The sequence below is a fragment of the Triticum aestivum genome, chromosome 6B (genome assembly GCF_018294505.1).
Source record: "Triticum aestivum cultivar Chinese Spring chromosome 6B, IWGSC CS RefSeq v2.1, whole genome shotgun sequence".
Taxonomy (NCBI): Eukaryota; Viridiplantae; Streptophyta; class Magnoliopsida; order Poales; family Poaceae; genus Triticum; species Triticum aestivum.
The window spans coordinates 397713427-397736487 of record NC_057810.1 but is presented as its reverse complement, the minus strand read 5'-3'; the positions used below and the strand labels follow the sequence as shown (position 1 = coordinate 397736487).

General features: G+C 43.2%; 1 long non-coding RNA gene across 2 annotated transcripts; it reads right to left on the bottom strand.

Annotated features, from left to right (window-relative positions):
* Positions 1-2738: 2738 nt before the first annotated feature.
* LOC123137257 (uncharacterized) lies at positions 2739-9719 on the bottom strand. 2 transcript variants are annotated; one of them, XR_006467968.1, is made up of 9 exons: positions 9018-9719; positions 8023-8158; positions 7113-7171; positions 6814-6872; positions 5709-6541; positions 4698-5534; positions 4461-4595; positions 3551-3609; positions 2739-2979 (listed from the first exon to the last, which is right to left on the bottom strand). It is a non-coding gene; the product is annotated as an uncharacterized lncRNA (long non-coding RNA). The 2 variants fall into 2 exon arrangements; XR_006467967.1 differs by having other exon boundaries at positions 4461-5534.
* Between the last annotated feature and the right edge of the window lie 13342 nt (positions 9720-23061).

Sequence of the window (23061 nt, the reverse complement as noted above, 5' to 3'; positions counted from 1 at the left end):
GCTTTTTGCAGTGGCTATAAGCCGGCACTTGAAGCATTCCTGCTCGACGGGATCCTCAGGCACGATGAATTCTTCATCGTCGAGGCTCGCTTCGCCTTCGGAGAGGGGCATGTAATTGTCATCCTCTGATTCTCCATACATTGCCTGTTCCTTAGGGCTAGCTTGCCCATCCTCCCGTTCGACCTGCTCGAAGCCTGGCTGGGCGGGATTGTTTTCGTCTTCGGCACCATCTGGATTGTTATTTGTGCCGGTATCGCTATTTATGCTCTGACGGGGCTTAGAGCGACGCTTATGACGCCGGTGCTTAGATTGCTTCTCATGGGTAATATCCTCCATTGCCTCATTGCCATCGCTTTCTTTGGGCGTGTCCACCATATATATATATATATATCATATGATGAGGGGGCTGTCTAGCGCCCTGTGGGCGGTGGTTCCTGTTCTTCTTCTGCATCATCGCCCATACCATCGATGTCTTCGGAGTTGAAGTCAAGCACGTCGCTTAAGTCATCGATAGTGGCTATTAAGTGGGTGGTGGGTGGGGAACGAATTTCTTCGTCGTCCGCTTCCCACTCCAGCCGGACATAGTTCGACCAGGAGTCTCCTGACAAAGAGAGAGACCTCAATGAATTTAGCACGTCGCCCAAAGGCGAGTGCTGAAAGATATCCGCGGAGCTAAACTCCATGATCGGTGCCCAATCATATTTGATAGGCACGGACGTACGCGGTTCGGAGCCTGTGGCCGGAGACGAGTCCGAGGGTCCGATGACACAAATTTCTTTAGATGTGAAGTCTGTGTACGGCTCTAGTGCTGATGAGTGTGCGGCCTCTATGGCGGGGTCCATCCACCCATCCTTGGATGGCACGGTCTGCTCCGGTTTGACGGTCGGGGCCGCCGCAGGCATGATCTCCTGAACATTGTCTGATGGCAGATCTAAGTCATGCTCGTCGTGACTGCTCGGCGCACCTGACATGGGCTTGAATCCGTCGGAGATCAAGTCTCCGCGGATGTCGGCAGTATAGTTCAAGCTTCCAAACCTGAACTGATGGCCAGGGGCATAGATATCGATCTGCTCCAGATGGCCAAGCGAGTTGGCCCGCAGTACGAAGCCGCCAAATACGAAGATCTGTCCGGGGAGGAAAACCTCACCCTGGACCGCGTCGTTGAAGATGATTGAAAGGGCCATCAAGCCTAATCGTGATGACACAGTGGAACTCTCAATGAAAGCACCAATGTCGGTGTCAAAACTGGCGGATCTTGGGTAGGCGGTCCCGAACTGTGCGTCTAAGGCTGATGGTAGCAGAAGGCGGGGGACACAATGTTTACCCAGGTTTGGGCCGTCTCGATGGAGGTAATACCCTACTTCCTGCTTGATTGATCTTGATGATATGAGTATTACAAGAGTTGATCTACCACGAGATCGTAGAGGCTAAACCCTAGAAGCTAGCCTATGATTACGATTGTTCTATTGTCCTACGAACTAAACCCTCCGGTTTATATAGACACCGGAGGGGGCTAGGGTTACACAGAGTTGGTTACAGAGAAGGAGATCTACATATCCGAATTGCCAAGCTTTCCTTCCACGCAAAGGAGTGTCCCACCCGGACATGGGACGAAGTCTTCAATCTTGTATCTTCATAGTCCAACAGTCCGGCCAAAGTATATAGTCCGGCTGTCCGAGGACCCCCTAATCCAGGACTCCCTTAGTCACACACACGTGTAAACTCTCACCCCTCTTTTCATCAATCTCACAATCGCACACTCCTCCCCCTATCTAGCTAGTAGGTCACTCGCACCATCTCCTAGCTCAATCTCTCTCTCTCTATTCATCTCTCTGGGCCTTATTTGCCTCTAACAAATGGATGTACACCGACCGATCTCCTACTATACATATAGCTAGCTAGGTCGTTTATAACTCGTTTTCCGCACGTGCTGATCGATCGACCTCACTAGTTATGTCTCTCCCTTCCTCCGACACACAACAATTGATCTACCGATCTAGTTAGGTCTGCTTATCAAACACATGGCCCCCCATCATCATCCATGAATCCCTCCCAACACATCTATCAGGCACACGCACACACAGAAACATATCCCCACTCTTCTTGATATTGCAGTTGTACCCTCAGTTTGTCTAGTAGGCCTCTCCCACCATCTCCGAGAAGCAACTCCACCACCCCTCTAGCACTCTACCTCTCACTCTCTCTCTCTCTCTCTCTCTCTCTCTATCGGTGTGTGTCCCAACCTATTTCTCGTCCTTCACTTATGTATGGATGTTGATCGATCTCCCTCAACACATGGCTAGGTCTCTCCTTCTCAACACATATACGAGTCCATCTACCTCTCTAGTTAGCTCTCACTACACCACAACACTGATGCAAGGATAGAAAAACTACCGGGAGAAGTGACTTAGAATAGCAGGCAAACTGTCGGGAATGGTTTTCTCCTGGCAGATAGAACTGCCACAAGAACGGCTGCCAAGGATTATAATTCGTGGCAGATAAAGATCTCCCGGCAGTTTGTATGCCCTCGTGTTCCAGTTTCTCCCGGCAGTTTCTATTCTCCCGGCAAGCTTGTTCACCCTGTAGTTAATAGTTTTCCCGGCAGATAATATGCCAGTGGTATCGTATTTCCCAATCTATATCATTATTACACTTTAGTATTGTATTTCGTCATTTATTTTACATTTAGATACACACTGACGAGGCATCCATTGAAATAAACCAAAAGGAATCTGCACAAGTACTTCACATTCATATTATAAATTCTATTCATCAAACATTTACAAGGTTAAAAATATATGCAATTTACTGATTACGTGTGAAGAACTACATCATAATTTAGTATCTGCAGTTTCAAGGCGTCCAAGTTGTACAAAATGGAACAAGAGCAAAGAGCAAAGCTTGTAAGGTCTTCTAGGTGAGCTCAGAACATATGGTTACGGCAAGGTATCTTAACCCGTCTTTAGGAACATTTCCAACCTGGACAGTAAGAGAAAATTTTAAAAACAAATGTATAATAAAACATTATCTGCATTACATTGATTTACAACACCCGAAAGAGTCTATTGAGTGCACCATTCCTGTTTTATAAGACATACGTCTACAACATCAAGTGAATTTCTAATCAAATTTCCTTTCAAGGCATCAACTGAATATCCAATTTAATGGGAAAATAAAAAATGTCAGCAGTTTCATGCATTGACACATAAATTAAGCACATCTAGTTCACCACAATTACATCGTATGCTTACCTATGATATAAATTTTAGTTTCCTGTATGTGAAGATTCCATAGAACACCGTCTAGGAAACTGCACATAGGACAAAATAGGAAGTGATCTAAGGAAGTGACATCCACAACTTGTATGAATTTTTAACATCATAGGATCTTGTATTTTGGTATAAGCACACAAAGAATGTAGTTCAAGATATGAAATAGTTTCATCCCATGGAAAGCAGCAAAATTCAAACATTTTTCCAGCACGTACATGACAGTAGTATAGAAACCAAAATGTTTGGTGTTATGTTGAAGTGGTTTACAACATACTTACTAGTCTTTTGGGCTCCCAGTCACATGTGCCAATGTTCTTATCCAATGTACTAGCACTTTCTGCAAGAAATAGAACAAGTTGGATGTCATAAAGAAAAGTTAGATGTCACAAATATGGTGCTGTTTCCAGTCTTAAATGGTCAATCAGTTGGCAAAATTATATGCTGAACACCTATTTAATCACAAATTGAGTGGCTCGAGACATGCAACAAAATGGGCGAGTAGTTGACAGAACACATGTTTCTACTAGTATTGATTTTAGACTACTAGTGTGTATCTATAGCAAGATTCCTGTTGAGTACAAAATATTGAACAGTAATGCCAAGTCTAACCACTTTGCACATGGAAAGGTACATTTCTCCTAAACAATGCCAGCCGGTTATAACTTAATTAGTCTATGAAAGATGATGTAGGACCATAGAGATAATCGAGGATGTGAATCCATTTTGCTTGTCTTAAGGAAAAAGGAGTATTAGATCAAGGAAAAAGAAGTATTGGACTATGCATAGGAATACAATTGAAGGCAACACCTATGCTACTCATAAATGATTCTACGACTGGCAGACCAAGACAATGTTTCAAGTAATGGCCCAATAACAAAAGACTAAGCTTTAGAATACACAAGACATGCAAAAGCTTAGTTCCGGACATGTCAAAGGTTCCACTAATTGTACGCATAAAAAGGCTAAGCACATTCAGGACAAGCATAGTTCGTATCTTTATTGCAGTTTCATTTGCATGAAGCATATAGGAAACTAAATTCGAAATAAAGTTTCAATGTTCTGAAATAGCAACAAGCATGTCTCTGAAAGGAAAATACTAAATCCAAGACTTAACTACCAAGATAAACTGCCCCCCATACCTCATCCATAACATATAGAAATTATTTTTCCTACATGTGAAAGGAATACCTTTTAAGCATTTGTGTCGCAGCTATTATATGCCAACTCCTCAACGACCCTCAGGAGGTCAGACAATATAATGCTTGAGCGCAGGGAGCTGTGGACTCTTTTGGGCAAGCGTTTAATGCTATGCATCGACGTGTTCTGGTAAAAAAAGAGCTTAGATCAGCCAATGGTTAAGAATAAAGTGCATCGAAGCAGGCAGCGTCAAAAAATTATTCTAGGAACTTCAGAAAATTAACTAACTTGTCGGTATGCTACTTCATCGAGGGAGGACTGATCACGATGTGCGATTATAGTGGCGGCTCGACTATTAAGGCATGGTTCATAGGAAATGTGCGTGTAGCCAACCAACCAACACGGTAAGAAACAGATTGTTTTTCTTTCCTTTTCTGGATCATAAGATACAAATTATTTAGGCTGCAACTCAGAAAATCGACCCCTCCTCACAAGCAAACCATAGCCGTGTTGGCCCTTGCAGGGCTTCTATTATCTGGTGCAGACCCTGCATGGTCCAACAAGCCCAATTTAGTGCAGTGTGTGATAGCCTGATGGCAATGCCAGCAACTTACGGCATTCCTTTCTAAAATTATTTTCTGCCCAGTGCAATGTTTCATGCAGGTTGAGTATTCAGATAGGGCACCACTGAACTGCAATGAAACAATTTGGTAGATGATAAATCAGGGAAGGAAAAGTAGTTAATTTTGTAGAGCAATTTTCAATATCAACTCATGTCAATAATTTAGTTCTTGTAGATGCTAGCACAAGAAACTTTCTAGAGTTGTATACAGTCAGCCATTAGTGAGTAAACTTTCTCAAGCTGTGAAACACTTGCCTTCAGTTGTGCAATGGCTGAACCTGAATAAACAAAGACCCGTCCATGTCACTAAAATTGGCTGGATAGAAGAACATTACATTTTACAAATCATAGGCACATATACATGCATATTAAGATAAGAAAATGAAATACAAGAGTAAGGGTACAATAACCTGGCTGATAGCTTTTGCAAATCATGAGCATTATGAATTCCAAACAAACCTACAACTACTAGAACCAATCTCCAATCCTTTCGCTGGTAGCACCTGCATCAATTTAGTAGCAAAATAAAAATAAGTAGCAATAAGAAAGACTTGGAGCCAAGTAGTGACTCGGTGGAAGGTAGGGAAAATGTACAGCAAGGAGAAGATAAAGCGACAGCATCTTGTGAGTTTTTATCAAGCAGAAAAGGAGAGCTTCTTTGTAATGAAAAATCACACCTGCATCGCATTTCCTCCATGACAGATCTGAACACCATGTTGTAGTAGCGTAGTGGGGAGCAGACACTGCGCTCGTCGTCAGGGTGGCGGGAGACGTGGTGGGAAGCAAGGAGACGTCCACCTTGACGCACCGGCCCCGTCAACCAGTCCTTGTGGCGGTGCCGAAGGGAGCGAAACCAGAGGCGTGTGGACGGAGGCGAGGTTGACGACTCTACACCACAACACTGACGCAAGGATAGAAAAACTGCCGGGAGAAGTGACTTAGAACGGCAGGCAAACTGCCGGGAATGGTTTTCTCCCGGCAGACAGAACTGCCAGAAGAATGACTGTCGGGGATTATAATTCCCGACAGATAAAGATCTCCCGGCAGTTTGTATGCCCTCATGTTCCAATTTCTCTTGGCAGTTTCTATTCTCTCGGCAGACTTGTTCTCCCGGCAGTTAATAGTTTTCCCGGCAGATAATATGCCAGTGGTATCCTATTTCCCAATCTATATCATTATTACACTTTAGTATTGCATTTCTTCATTTATTTTACATTTAGATACACAATGACGAGGCATCCATTGAAATAAACCAGAAGGAATCTGCACAAGTACTTCACATTCATATTATAAATTCTGTTCATCAAACATTTACAATGTTACAAACATATGCAATTCACTGTTTACATGTGAAGATCTACATCATAATTTAGTATTTGCAGTTTCAAGGCGTCCAAGTTGTACAGAATGGAACAAGAACAAAGAGTAAAGCTTGTAAGGTCTTCTAGGTGAGCTCAAAGCATATGGTTACGACAAGGTATCTTAACCCGTCTTCAGGAACATTTCCAACCTGGACAGTAAGAGAAAATTTGAAAAACACATGTATAATAAAACATTATCCGCATTACATTGATTTACAAAACTCGAAAGAGTTTATTGAGTGCACCATTCATGTTCTATAAGACATACGTCTACAACATCAAGAGAATTTCTAATCAAATTTCCTTTCAAGGCATCAACTGAATATTCAATTTAATGGAAAAATAAAAAATGTCAACAGTTTCATGCATTGACACATAAATGATGCACATCTAGTTCACCACAATTACATCGTATGCTTACCTATGATATAAATTTTAGTTTCATGTATGTGAAGATTCCATAGAACACCGTCCAGGAAACTGCACATAAGACAAAATAGGAAGTGATCTAAGGAAGTGACATCCACAACTTGTATGAATTATTGACATCATCGGATTTTGTATTTTGGTATAAGCACACAAAGAATGTAGTTCAAGATATGAAATAGTTTCATCCCATGGAAAACAGCAAAATTCAAACATTTTTCCAGCACGAACATGACAGTAGTATAGAAACCAAAATGTTTGGTGTTATGTTGAAGTGGTTTACAACATACTTACTAGTCTTTTGGGCTCCCAGTCACATGTGCCAATGTTCTTATCCAATGTACTAGCACTTTCTGCAAGAAATAGAACAAGTTGGATGTCATAAAGAAAAGTTAGATGTCACAAATATGGTGCTGTTTCCAGTCTTACATGGTCAATCAGTTGGCAAAATTATATGCACAACACCTATTTAATCACAAATTGAGTGGCTCGAGACATGCAACAAAATGGACGCGTAGTTGACAGAACACCTATTTCCACTAGTATTGATTTTAGACTTCTAGTGTGTATCTATAGCAAGATTCCTGTTGAGTACAAAATATTGAACAGTAATGCCAGGTCTAACCACTTTACACATGGAAAGGTACATTTCCCCTAAACAATGCAAGTCGGTTATAACTTAATTAGTCTATGAAAGATGATGCAGGACCATAGAGATAATCGAGGATGTGATTCCATTTTGCTTGTCTTAAGGAAAAAGGAGTATTAGATTAAGGAAAAAGAAGTATTGGACTATGCATAGGAACACAAATGAAGGCAACACCTATGCTATTCATAAATGACTCTACGACTGGCAGACCAAGACACTGTTTCAAGTACTGGCCCAATAACAAAAGACTAAGCTTTAGAGTACACAAGACAAGCAAAAGCTTAGTTCCATACATGTCAAAGGTTCCACTAATTATATGCATAAAAAGGATAAGCACATTCAGGACAAGCATAGTTCGTATCTTTACTGCAGTTTCATTTACATGAAGCATATAGGAAACAAAATTCAAAATAAAGTTTCAATGTTCTGAAATAGCAACAAGCATGTATCCGAAAGGAAAATACTAAATCCAAGACTTAACTACCAAGATAAACTGCCCCCCATACCTCATCCATAACATATAGAAATTATTTTTCCTACATGTGAAAGGAATACCTTTTTAAGTGTTTGTGTCGCTGCTATTATATGCCAACTCCTCAACGACCCTTAGGAGGTCAGACAATATAATTCTTGAGCGCAAGGAGCTGTGGACTCTTTTAGGCAAGCATTTAATGCTATGCATCAACGTGTTCTGGTGAAAAAAGAGCTTAGATCAGCCAATGATTTAGAATAAAGTGTATCGAAGAAGGCAGCATCAAAAAAATATTCCAGGAACTTCAGAAAATTATGTAACTTGTCGGTATGCTACTTCATCAAGGGAGGACTGATCACGATGTGAGATTACAGTGGTGGCTTGATTATTAAGGCATGGTTCATAGGAAATGTGCGTGTAGCCAACCAACCAACACGGTAAGAAACAGATTGTTTTTCTTTCCTTTTCTGGATCATAAGATGCAAATTATTGAGGCTGCAACTCAGAAAATCGACCCCTCATCACAAGCAAACTATATTCGTGTTGGGCCTTGCAGGGCTTCTATTATCTGGCATAGATGCCCTGCATGGTCCAACAAGCCCAATTTAGTGCAGTGTGTGATAGCCTTATGGCAGTGCCAGCCACTTATGGCATTCCTTTCTACAATTATTTTTCTGCCCAGTGCAATGTTTCATGCAGGTTGAGTATTCAGATAGGGCACCATTGAACTGCCTGCTTTGATAGTGTAACAATTTGGTAGATGATAAATCAGGGAAGGAAAAGTAGTTAATTTTGTAGAGCAATTTTCAATATCAACTCATGTCAATAATTTAGTTCTTGTAGATGCTAACACAAGAAACTTTCTAGAGTTGTATACAGTCAGCCATTAGTGAGTGAACTTTCTCAAGCTGTGAAACACTTTCCTTCAGTTGTGCAATGTCTGAACCTGAATAAACAAAGACCCGTCCATGTCACTAAAATTGGTTGGATAGAAGAACATTACATTTTACAAATCATAGGCACATATACATGCATATTAAGATAAGAAAATGAAATACAAGAGTAAGGGTACAATAACCTGGCTGATAGGCTTTGCAAATCATGAGCATTATGAATTCCAAACGAACCTACAACTACTAGAACCAATCTCCAATCCTTTCACTGGTAGCACCTGCATCAATTTAGTAGCAAAATAAAAATAAGTAGCAATAAGAAAGACTTGGATCCAAGTACTGACTCGGTGGAAGGTAGGGAAAATGTGCAGCAAGGAGAAGATAGAAGATAACGCGATAGCATCTTGTGAGTTTTCATCAAGCAGAAAAGGAGAGCTTCTTTGTATGGAAAAATCACACCTGCATCGCGTTTCCTCCATGACAGATCTGAGCACCATGTTGTACTAGGGTAGTGTGGAGCAGACACCGTGCTCGTCGTCAGGGTGGCGGGAGACATGGTGGGAAGCAAGCCGGTGTCGACCTCGACGCACCAGCCCCGTCAACCAGTCCTTGTGGCGGTGCCAAAGGGAGCGAAACCAAAGGCGTGTGGAGGGAGGCGAGGTTGACCTCTACGCACTGGCGTCATCGACATGGGTGGAGGTCGCACAGATCAGCGGAGGGGGTCGATGGTGGAAGGCGCATTCGAGGGCAGAGGGGTCGGTGGTGGAGGGCGCGGTCGAGGGCAGAGGGAGTGTCGGCGGCGGCGACGGTGGGGGAGGAGGGCTCTCTAGGGTTCGATTTGGGAAAGAACTAGTTGGGGACGGCGGCTAGGTCTTTTGAGCGAAATTTTTTAATCTTTTTTTAGAAAGTTTTCGGTCTATTGCGCGTTCCCGCGCCACCACACGTTTGGGCCCAATTGGTTTTGGTCTCGCGCCATGGACAGCCCGGCAAATAGTGGGCCAGGTTTAATTGTGCCGGCAGATTTGATGTCCTAAAACATGGACACCATTTCCGGCAATGCACATGCCCTTTATACTCAACTTCTCCCGGCAGTTTTTCCACCCTTAAGTATTTCTACTGGCAGTAACTAGATTCCCGGCATATATTTTTCCCTTGTTCTACTATTTCTCCCGGCAGTTAATTGCCCCCCATTAAGTGTTGTGGTGTCTCCCCCCCCCCCCACGCACACACCGATACATACGCACAAAGTTGCCCTCTCCCCTCTGATGTTCTGGTAGGTTAGTCGCTGTATATCTTTGACGTGCACACACACACAATTTCGATGGCTCTCTTCATCGATCTCGCACCCACACACTTGATCCTCTCTTTGACTCTATCGATATGTATGACCCTTCCCTCTCTTCTCGTGGATCACCCCCTCTGTATATGATATAGATAGGCCTCGATTTCACACACATTGCATGTGTCACATTTTTGTTTGAGACATAATCGACACATATTCCCACAAATACATTCACGAAATCACTCCACCCCATAACAAAAAACACTCACGAACGCACATGGCATCTCTCTAGGTTTGTATCTCTCACACACACATGGAGGTGGGGGGCGTGCAAGAATAGAAGAGGTGCATGCACGGTGCACGTACTCCCGTCTCTTTCCCAACCACACCCGCATGGGTACACGGTGGAGCTCATTTTTGTATGAAAAGGCAGCCCACGTGGTAATTTGACACGTGTATTGGTTGTCCACTTGATGGAGGATCATGTACCGCGGGTGAACAAACAAATTGCTCTGTACACGGTGGAGCTCATTTTAAAAAAAGAGGCAAACCATGTGGGGCCTACCTTAGAGGCAAGAATCTATACACTGGAGATGCTCTATACTACTTTTGATGTGTCCCGACAACTCGCAGAACGAGGAGAAGCTTGCCTAGTATGCCCTCTCCCCCGCCCACGGGCGCGGTGGCTCACAAAGTCGCAGGACGAGGAGAAGCTTGCTTACTACGCCTACGCCTGCTCCCTCGCCCACGCGCGCGGTGGCTCATAGGACGAGGAGAAAATTTTACTACTCCCTTGAAATATATGTCTTTTAGCAGATTTCAATATGAACTACTAGTACATACTCCAAACACTGATGTATATAGACTTATTTTAGAGTGTACAGTCACTCATTTTGCTCCGTATGTAGTCCATATTGAATTGGACATAGTAGTACAGACTCTTCCTCGCCCCTCGCCCCACGACCACGTGGTGGACGTGCAGCAATTCATTCGGTCTCAGATAGCCAGAACCATATACTGTAGTACCATCATTGCTCAACTTCCTGAAGAGGCGAAGAGCCAAGCGCAAGGTTATAATATTTTTGAGATGCCAAGCGCAAGGTTTATAGGAGAATGAGTAGTAGTAGTACTAGTAGTATGTAGTGTATGTGGAAGAAGCAACAAGAATGTATGTTTTGCATGACAGTCTCTTCTTATAGAACATGCTAGACCTAGTGGACCTCATTATTGCAATGGGAGTATCATAGATGGCACGATTCAGAGTGATGGGTAGCTGGAATAATATTCGGAGTTGCTTAGTATTAAACCCCAGGAAGAAGTCCCATCAAAAGGAATAGCCATCCTCTACATATGCTCCTATGTCAAATGAGTAAATGAGACAAAAAGAGAAAGAAACAAGTAAAAAAATCACCATCCTTAGAGCCAGCCCTATTGTATGAGTGAATGATATTTCTACGTCATGATTGACATGGCTATCTTATTAACCATGCCGTAGAGGTAGCAGCAGATTTTTATTTATTTGCGGAGGTAGCAGTGGATGGATATTTCACAAGGAGTGAAATGATGGCTGCTTCCTTGGTTAAACATAGAGAAAGGTGGGCCTCATGATTTTGACGGCTCATTAGTCATAATTACTACCTATACTCTTTGCCCATAACAACTGCGTGGTAGAGTAGTTGTCTATACTTTTAATAACCATGCTCGAAGAGAATAGGTGCACGCACCCACGCACGTACTACTAGTAGCACTCTTTGTGTCTTCCCCAACAACACACGTGAGACGGTGGAGCTCATTTATGTATGATGATGCAGCACACGTGATAATTTGATGCGTCTAGTAGCACTTAATGGAGGGTCAGGAACCACGCATGAATGGTGCCGGTTCTTGCCAAAAGATATAAAGTTTATACACATATTGGTGATACACATATTCATAATATTGATGTTTTATTGAATCTCGATCGTAGTGATACACATATTCATAATATCGATGCCAAAAGATGTAAAGTTGATAATGATAGTGCAACATACTTGTGGCATTGCCGTTTAGGTCATATTGGTGTAAGGCGCATGAAGAAACTCCATGCAGATGGACTTTTGGAGTCACTTGATTATGAATTATTTGATACTTGTGAACCCTGCCTCATGGGCAAGATGACTAAAACTCCATTTTCTAGAACAATGGAGCGAGCTAATGACTTATTGGAAATAATACATACCGATGTATGCGGTCTGATGAGTGTTGAAGCACATGGCGGGTATCATTATTTTCTTACCTTCACTGATGATTTAGTAGATATGGGTATATCTACTTAATGAAACACAAGTCTGTAACATTTTGAAAAGTTTAAAGAATTTCAGGGTGAAGTAGAGAATCATTGTACCAAGAAAATAAAGTGTCTACGATCTGATCACGAAGGCGAATATTTGAGTTTTGAGTTTGTCCTTCATTTAAAACAATGTGGCATAGTTTCACAACTCACGCCACCTGGAACACCACAGCGTAATGGTGTGTCCGAACATCGTAACTGTACTTTATTGGATATGGTGCGTTCCATGATGTCTCTTACCGATTTACCACTATCGTTTTAGGGTTATGCATTAGAGACAACTGCATTCACATTAAATATGGCACCATCTAAATCTGTTGAGACGACACCATATGAACTATGGTTTGGCAAGAAACCTAAGCTGTCGTTTCTTAAAGTTTGGGGTTGCGACACTTATGTCAAAAGGCTTTAGCCTGATAAGCTCGAACCCAAATCGGAGAAGTGCGTCTTCATAGGATACCCTAAGGAAATAATTGTACACCTTCTACCACAAATTCGAAGGCAAGATCTTTGTTGCCAAGAACAGAACCTTTCTAGAGATGGAGTTTCTCTCGAAAGAAGTAAGTGGGAGGAAAGTAGAACTTGATGAGGTAATCGTACCTTCTCTCGAATTGGAAAGTAGCACATCAGAGAAATCAGTTCCCGTGATGCCTACACCAACTAGAGGGGAAGCAAATAATAATGATCATGAAACTTCAGATCAAGTTGCTACTAAACCTTGTAGGTCAACCAGAGCACGATCCGCACCAGAGTGTTACGGTAATCCTATTTTGGAAGTCATGTTATTAGACCAAGGAGAACCTACAAACTATGAAGAAGCTATGATAAGACCATATTCCAACAAATGGCTTGAAGCCATGAAATATGAGATATGATCCATGTATGAGAACAAAGTGTGGACTTTGGTGGACTTGCCCGATGATCAGCAAGCCATAGAGAATAAATGGATCTTCAAGAAGAAGACTGACGCTGATGGTAATGTTACTATCTACAAAGCTCGATTTGTCACAAAAGGTTTTCGACAAGTTCAAGGGGTTGACTACGATGAGACTTTCTCACCCGTAGCGATGCTTAAGTCCGTCAGAATCATGTTAGCAATTGCCGCATTTTATGATTATGAAATCTGGCAAATGGTCGTCAAAACTGCATTCCTTAATGGATTTCTTAAAGAAGAGTTGTACATGATGCAACCAGAAGGCTTTTTCAATCCTAAAGGTGCCAACAAAGTGTGCAAGCTCCATCAATCCATCTATGGACTGGTGAAAGCATCTCGGAGTTGGAATATACGGTTTGATGAGGTGATCAAAGCATATGTTTTTATACAGACTTATGGTGGAGCATGTATTTACAAGAAAGTGAGTGGGAGCTTTGTAGCATTTCTGATATTATATGTGGATGACATATTGTTGATTGTAAATGATATATAATTTCTAGATAGCATAAAAGGATACTTGAAGAAGAATTTTTTAACAAAAGACCTCAGTAAAGCTACTTATGCATTGGGCATCAAGAACTATAGAGATAAATTGAGACGCTCAATAGGACTTTCACAAAGCACATACCTTGACAAACTTTTGAAGAAGTTCAAAAAGGGATCAGTCGAAGAAAGGGTTCTTGCCTTCATTGCAAGGTATGAAATTGAGTAAGGCTCAAAACCCGACAACGGCAGAAGATAGAGAGAGAATGAAAGTCATTCCCTATGCCTCAGCCATAGGTTCTATAAAGTATGTCATGTTGTGTAACAGACCTATAAAGTTTGGCAAGAGGGTACAGTAGTGATCCAGGAGTAGATCACTGGACAGCGGTCAAAATGTATCCTTAATTACCTAAGAGGACTAAGGAAATATTTCTTGGTTATGGAGGTGATAAAAAGTTCTTCGTAAAGTGTTATGCCAATGCAAGCTTTGACACCAATTCAAATAACTCAGAGTCTCAATCTGGATACATATTGATAGTGGGAGCAATTAGCTAGAGTAGCACCATGCAGAGCATTGTAGACATAGAAATTTGCAAAATACATACGGATTTGAATGTGGCAGGCCCATTGACTAAATCTCTCTCACAAGCAAAACATGATCACACATTAATGCTCTTTTGAGTGATAATCACGTGGCGATGCAAACTAGATTATTGACTCTAGTAAACTCTTTGGGTGTTAGTCACATCGCGATGTAAACTATGGGTGTTAATCACATAACGATGTGAACTAGATTATTGACTCTAGTGCAAGTGGGAGACTGAAGGAAATATGCCCTAGAGGCAATAATAAAGTTGTTATTTTATATTTCAATATTCATGATAAAAGTTTATTATGCATGCTATAATTGTATTGATCGGAAACCTAAATACATGTGTGAATACATAAACAAATACTATGTCCTAGTAAGCCTCTACTAGACTAACTCATTGATCAAAGATGGTTAAGATTTCCTAACCATAGACATGTGTTGTCATTTCATAATGGGATCACATCATTAGGAGAATGATGTGATGTACAAGACCCATCTGTTGGCTTAGCATAATGATCATTCAGTTTTATTGCTATTGCTTTCTTCATGTCAAATACATATTCCTCCGACTATGAGATTATGCAACTCCCGGATATCAGAGGAATGCCTTGTGTGCTATCAAACGTCACAATGTAACTGGGTGATTATAAAGATGCTCTCCAGGTATCTCCGAAGGTGTTTGTTGAGTTGGCATAGATCGAGATTAGGATTTGTCACTCCGAGTATCCGAGAGGTATCTCTGGGCCCTCTTGGTAATACACATCATAAGCTTGCAAGCAAACAACTAAGGAGATAGTCACAAGGTGATGTATTACATAACGAGTAAAGGGACTTGCCAGTAATGAGATTGAAATAGGTATGAAGATATCGATGATCAAATGTCGGGAAAGTAACATACCGATGGACAAAGGGAATTGCATATGTTGTCATAACGGTTCGACCGGTAAAGATCATCGTAGAATATGTAGGAGACAATATGGGCATTCAGGTTCCGCTATTGATTATTGACCAGAGAGGTGTCTCGGTCATGTCTACATAGTTCTCTAACCCGTAGGGTCCGCACGCTTAACGTTCGATGAAGATATAGTATTATATGAGTTATGTGATTTGGTGACTGAATATTGTTTGGAGTCCGGATGAGATCACGGACATGATGAGGAGTCTCGAAATAGTCAAGAGGTAAAGTTTGATATATATAGGATGATGGTATTCAGACACCGGAAGTGTTTCAGGGGGTACGGGTACTTATCGGGTCACCGGAAGGGGTTCCGTGCACCCCCGACAACAGATATATATGGGCCTTATGGGCCAAGAGGGAAAACGCACCAGCCACAAGGGGCTGGTTCACCCCCCATATGGGCCACCCTAAGGAGGAGAAGGAAAGGGGAGAAGGGAAAGGTAAGTGTGGATTAGGACTCCCACTTCCTTCCCTCTCCCCCCCCTCTTTCCTTCCCCCTCCGACAAACAAGGCAGGGGGGCATGGCCAAGGGCAGGAACCCAGGTAGGATTCAGACCTACTTGGGGCTCCCCTTGGCCTCTCCCCTCTCCCTCCCACCTATATATATGTGAGGAGGGGGCGTCTAGCACACCCTAGACAATTGCCTAGCCGTGTGTGGCGCCCCCCTTGAGGGAGTCCGAGATTAAGGGGTCCTCGGACAGCCGGACTATTAACATGGGCCAGACTATTGGGCTGTGAAGATACAAGATAGAAGACTTCTTCCCATGTCCGGATGGGACTATCCTTGGCGTGGAAGGCAAGCTTGGCGATTCGGATATGTAGATTCGTTTCTCTGTAACCGACCTTGTATAACCCTAGCCCCCTCCAGTGTCTATATAAACCGGAGGGTCTAGTCCATAGGACACAATCATAATCCCATAGGCTAGACTTCTAGGGTTTAGCCATTACGATCTCCTGGTAGATCAACTGTTGTAATACTCATATTCATCAAGATCAATCAAGCAGGAAGTAGGATATAACCTCCATAGAGAGGGCCCGAACCTGGGTAAAACATCGTGTCCCCTGTCTCCTATTACCATCGACCTTAGACACACAATTCGGGACCCCCTACCTGAGATCCGCCGGTTTTGACACCGACATTGGTGATTTCATTGAGAGTTCTACTGTGACGTCGAAGACAGGATTGATGGATCGGCTTGTTTCAAGGACAACATCACCTCCACAGGAGCCCTAGCCTCAGGCCAAACTCTCCGTCTGGGCGGCATCACTATGGCCGCCCGTTTGGCCGTCGCACCGATGATGACTTCTCGGGTCATCGAAAATCGCCTCCACGTCAACCCAGAATACTCCAAGCAGATGGATTCGACGGAGTTTTCGTCTTTAAACAAACTCCTGGATTGCATCACCACCTTGGGAGTCGCTACAGACTATGATCGGATTGGGCTTAAACACAATCAGAGAGAAATAGAATCTCCACCGATCACCCATCAGATAGCGGTAGTGGAGGAGCAGCACAACGACTCTTCATCTATATTGAGGACAAACTATGTCTGAATTTTCGAGCTCACAGAGCCGGACACCCGCCCGCGGGGAGACCTGCCCAGTACTCCGAACCTAGAGTCGGTATGTGGGCTTGAAAAATTGGTTGATGTCCCGGAGCCCAAACTGTTAATCTCGGAAGTTTCTCAACCTCCGGATCCCAGATTGGGTCAGGGTTCAGATTTAAAAACACCCACCCACCCAGATACATGCGATCTTATCCACATCAGACAGCAGTCCCAAGAAACGGTCCATCACTTCTGGGCCATATTCCTCCTTGTCAAAGACAAGATCAAAGACTGCCGCGATGAAGACGCAATCTCATTATTCTACAAAAATTGCACGAATGAGGGAACCCTCAAAGCAATCAACCGCCGTCACGTATCACACTTCGATGACTTGGCAACCATAGTACAGAAGTACTGCGCAATGGAAAGCATCTGGAAAACTCAGGCAGCCTCTTGGGAGCCACCGGTTTCCACTCAACCCCTCATCCGAACAAAAAGGATGCACCCTCACCGGTCGCGTGATCCAATACCAAAAAAATCGAAGCCCATTACGGGGCGCAGAACTGTTCTGGAGGGATGGCTCGATAGGCCATGCAAAATACACACAACACCGGATACCGTACCAACCCACAGCCTTAGAGCATGTTGGATACTCCGGCAAGTGGCCAAGAGCGGCGAGGATCTCCTCACCAAAAATACTGCAGAGCAACATCCCACGAAAGACAACAACCCTACAGTATTGACAGTCTTCGAGACATTCGCCTCAAACGATAGGCGCAAAAGGGCACTCCGCGGCCTCGCTGAAGTCTGCCAAGTTGCAGCAATAAACCCCTGGAACGACACGGCCATAACTTTCAATGCCAGTGATGAACCGAAATTCAGAACAGTTCGGGCACCAGCCGTGTTGGTCCTTAGTCTGATCGTGGACGGCTTTCGGCTTACCAAAGTGCTCATGGACGGCAGAAGTGGACTAAACCTCATTTACGAGGAAACTCTCAACAAAATGGAAATAGACAGGTGCCACATTGAGCAAAGTAACACGACCTTCCGGGGAATCATTCCCAGTTGGGAGGCGCGATGCGCAGGAAAAATCACACTCGATGTGGTATTCGGCACGCTGGAGAATTACCGGTCCGAAGAGATAACCTTTCAAGTGGCCCCATTCAACAGTGGATATCATGCCTTATTAGTGCGAGATGCATTCGCATGCTTCCAAGCTATACCCCATTATGGGTACATGAAGCTCAAGATGCCAGGGCCCAATGGTATTATCACTCTTCCCAGTGATCCGGACATAGCACTCCATGCCAAAAACAAAACCGCAGCCCTGGCCCTCGAGGCATTGTCTGAAGCCCTCGCAGCCGAAGAACTAACCACATTGTGCTCCATAGTGGATAGGGACGACATGATCCTGGACAAGCGACCCAAATCCACCTCCTTTAAACTAGCAAACAAAATAGTCAAATTCCAAGTCCACCCGACGGACCCTAAGAAGACAGCATCCATTGGGGCATAGCTGGACCCAACGACGCCACACTACGAGTGTTCCTACACGACAATTGGGACATATTCGCCTGGCACCCTTCTAATATGCCAGGGATCCCACGCAGGTTGGCTGAACACAACCTCAATATATTGAAGGGATATAAGCCAGTCAAGCAAACACTGCAGCGCTTTTCAGAACCCAAACGACAAGCTATGGGGGAGGAGCTAGCCAAGTTACTTGAGGCCGGATTCATCAGAGAAATAAAACACCCGGACTGGCTAGCAAATCTGGTGATGGTACCAAAGAAGGATAAATCCTCGCGCCTATGTGTCAATTTCAAAGACCTCAACAAGGCCTGCCCTAAAGATCCCTACACCCTCCCCCACATCGATCAGATTATCAATGCTACCACAGGACACGACTCACTGTGTTTCCTCGATGCATACTCCAGATACCATCAATCAAGATGAAGGAGTCCGATCAAGCCGCAACGGCATTTATCACCCCATACGGGCCTTTCTGCTTCAACACTATGCCCTTTGGGCTCAAAAACACCGGCGCCACTTACCAACGCATGATTCAAGCATGCCTGGAGAAACATATCGGCGAGACAATTGAAGCATATGTGGATGATGTAGGCATCAAAACTAGACACGTCGAGTCATTAATAGATGATCTGCATCTCACATTCGACAACCTCCGAACATATGACATCAAGCTCAATCCGGAAAAATGTGTTTTCGGCGTTCTCGTTGGAAAACTTCTGGGCTTCATTGTTTCCAATAGAGAATTGAGGCAAACCCAGCTAAAATCCGAGCTTTGTCATAGTTGGCTACGCCAACAGATCTCAAACAAGTCCAAAAACTATCCGGATGTGTGGAAACTTTAAGCCGCTTTATCTCCAGACTAGGAGAAAAGGCATTGCCACTCTATCGCCTTCTTCGACGCACCGATCACTTCGAGTGGACGGACGCGGCAACAGCCGGATCGGAGAAAATAAAGGCTCTTCTAGCAAGCAACCCAATCCTCGTCGCGCCAAACGTCGGCAAACCCATGTTATTATTGAAAGGATCGAGAAGAGGTGTCTAGAGGCGGGCTGATTAGACACTAAGTACCAAAAGTTGCAGTTTTTAACTTCTTTAAGTTTAAGTGGAGTTTAGGCACAAGTTTAACACTTACAATACATATCAAGCAAGTATGCAAAGAGTATATGAGCAGTAGAAAGTAAAGCATGCAACTTGCAAGAATGTAAAGGGATGGGATTGGAGGATTCAAACGCAATTGGAGACACAGATGTTTTTGTCGTGGTTCCGATAGGTGGTGCTATCGTACATCCACGTTGATTGAGACTTCAACCCACGAAGGGTAACGATTGCGCGAGTCCACGGAGGGCTCCATCCACGAAGGGTCCATGAAGAAGCAACCTTGTCTATCCCACCATGGTCGTCGCCCATGAAGGACTTGCCTCACTAGCGGTAGATCTTCACGAAGTAGGCGATCTCCTTGCCCTTACAAACTCCTTGGTTCAACTCCACAATCTTGTCGGAGGCTCCCAAGTGACACCTAGCCAATCTAGGAGACACCACTCTCCAAGAAGTAACAAATGGTGTGTTGATGATGAACTCCTTGCTCTTGTGCTTCAAATGATAGTCTCCCCAACACTCAATTCCCTCTCACAGGATTTGGATTTGGTGGAAAGAAGATTTGAGTGGAAAGCAACTTGGGGAAGGCTATAGATCAAGATTCATATGGTAGGAATGGAATATCTTGGCCTCAACACATGAGTAGGTGGTTCTCTCTCAGAAAATTTATGCTGGAAGTGTAGGTTCGTTCTGATGGATCTCTCCACGAATGAAGAGGAGGTGGAGGGGTATATATAGCCTCCACACAAAATCTAACCATTACACACAACTTGCCAAACTCGGTGGGACTGAATTGATAAACTCGGTCGGACCGATTCAACAAATCTAGTGATCGTTAGGATTTTCGGTGGGACCGAGATGCAACTCGGTAGGACCGATATGATTAGGGTTAGGGCATAACGTAAGCTCGGTGAGACCGATTACACAAACTCAATGGGACCGATTTTGGTAATGAGCTAACCAGAGAGTTGGTCAGGCAAACTCGGTGAGACTGATTACACAAACTTGGTGGGACCGATTTTGGTAATAAGCTAACTAGAGAGTTTGCATTATAATCTCGGTAGTACCGATTACCCAAACTCGGTGAGACCAATTTTGGTAATGGACATACACAGAGAGATTACAATCCCATCTCGGTGAGATCGAGATCCCTATCGGTGAGACCGATTTGCCTAGGGATTGTGGCAGTGGCTAAGACATCTGAACTCGGTGGCGCCGGATAGAAAGAATCGGTAGGGCTGAGTTAGACTTTTGGTTTACGACATATGTGGATGTGAGAAAGTAGTTGAGGGCTTTGGAGCATATCACTAAGCACTTTGAGCAAGCAAGCCATTAAGCAACACCTCATCCCCTCTTGATAGTATTGGCTTTTCCTATAGACTCAATGTGATCTTGGATCACTAAAATAGAAAATGCAGAGTCTTGATCTTGGAGCTTGAGCCAATCCTTTGTCCTTAGCATCTTGAAGGGGTTCCACATCCTTTAGTCCATGCCACTCCATTGTTGAACTTGTCTGAAACATACTAGGTAAAAGTGTTAGTCCAACAAGAGATATGTTGATATTAATTACCAAAATCACCCAGGGGGCACTTGTGCTTCCAGTCTCCCCCTTTTTGGTAATTGATGACAACATACATCAAACTTTAGATAAAGATATATAGAATAGCAAGTAAAGCTTTGGAAGGACATGTAACAAGTATAGGCTCCCCCTACATGTATGCAATCATGTGAATATGGAATATAGAGGCATGTGAGAGCATAACCATGATAGAGTAGGCAATGTGTTACATGTATCTTGGGTATATGCATCAGAGCAAATGATGTGAATATGGAAATGTACCTTCATGCTCATGAGTCCTTCTTGCCAACAGTATATACATCAACAAGAATTCCTCATACACATGATTTTGATGCATATACTTACCTTGTGGTCCTGAGTTGGCTTAGGATGGAATGAACCTGTGAAAATAAGGTTACATAACACAGATACACCTACTAGCCAGGGCAAACAAAAGAAACCACAAGAGTACCAAGACTGGGATGACATGTAGAGAGTGAGTACTAAGTACCACATTGAATATAGACATGTCCCCAAAGGTAAAGATGTGCAATGAATTTAAAGAATTTCTTTCCCTTAGATGTCTTGCTCCCCCTGAATCTAGCATGGGATACTGGGAGAATATAGGGAACAGAAAATCAGAGCTCAAAGAAGCAAATGAACAGAGCGAATGCAAATAGGCACATATGAACATGTCTTTCCCCTCAAGAAGACATGTGGCATCTCTCCTCTTGAACACCAAGCATCTGGGATCCTTGAAGGTTACTCTCTCCTTGAGTATTCTCTCCCCCTAGAGATATCTCTCTCCCCCTGTTGAAGTTATTAAGCTTTAATGTGATCTCTCTCTCCCCCTTTGACATCAATTTCCAAGAAGGGCCTTCTGGAATTTGTCGTGAATGGGTTTGGTCCTTGAGTCACATCATAAAGCACTGATATAAATGCGATGCTTGTAGAGGACAAGATTCATTGAGTGGAGCTGAATCAAAAGTAGTGCAGGAATAAATGGCAAAATGTTTTTCCTGTTGTGAAATCGGTGGCACCGAGTTGTATGTTTCGGTTGTACCGAAAGGATTCGGATGGACCGAAGGCATCAAATCGGTGAGACTGAGTTCATCACAGAGAAAACACTTGTCACCTTAGCTCACTAGACAGGTAAGATCTCACAAGGATTTGCAAGGAATTAACTGAAAGATTTGCAATGAATTGGATGCAGGGAATGCTGAACAAATAGAAAAGAAAAGAAATCTAGATGAAGTTTTTTTTGAAAGGGGAAACAAATATGCATGAGACAAATGCAAGAGCACAGAAAAGAACACACGAGAACTTCATCTAGAAATGGCCGGAGACAAAGTCACCTATGTTAGAGTATATTGACTTAGGAGTCAAGTGAGATCACTTGATCATAGGTCATACTCATCGTTTAAGCTCAAAATGGGGTTACCATTTTTCGTTTAAGCATCTTGATGTATTCACATCTTGTCGAGTTGCTTTGACTCATGACTTGGAGTAAAGCTTCTCTAAGATGGAATAACATACCTTGGGTGGTGGTGGTGATCGTGATCATGTAGTTGAACTTGTGTGAGTTGCTCAAGGTTGATGTAGCTCAACAAGAGTTGGGAGCACCACTTGGAATTTGAGTTCATCTACCTGCATGGGTTAGTTTTTGCAAGGAAGAGCACTTGTGTATCCAAAATGACAATCATGAAACTCAACATAGAATTTGTCAAAGGATATGTTTGAATGGTTTCGTGCTTCCTTGGCTTCAACCACCATGGTGTAGAGACTTGGTGATGTAGAGATTGCTCAAAATGTGAATGAGTTACAATCTCATGGAATTAGATTCATCCAAGTACCTACATGGGTTACATAACATGCAAGATGCAAATATATCCAAGACATGAGATTATCAATCATAAGA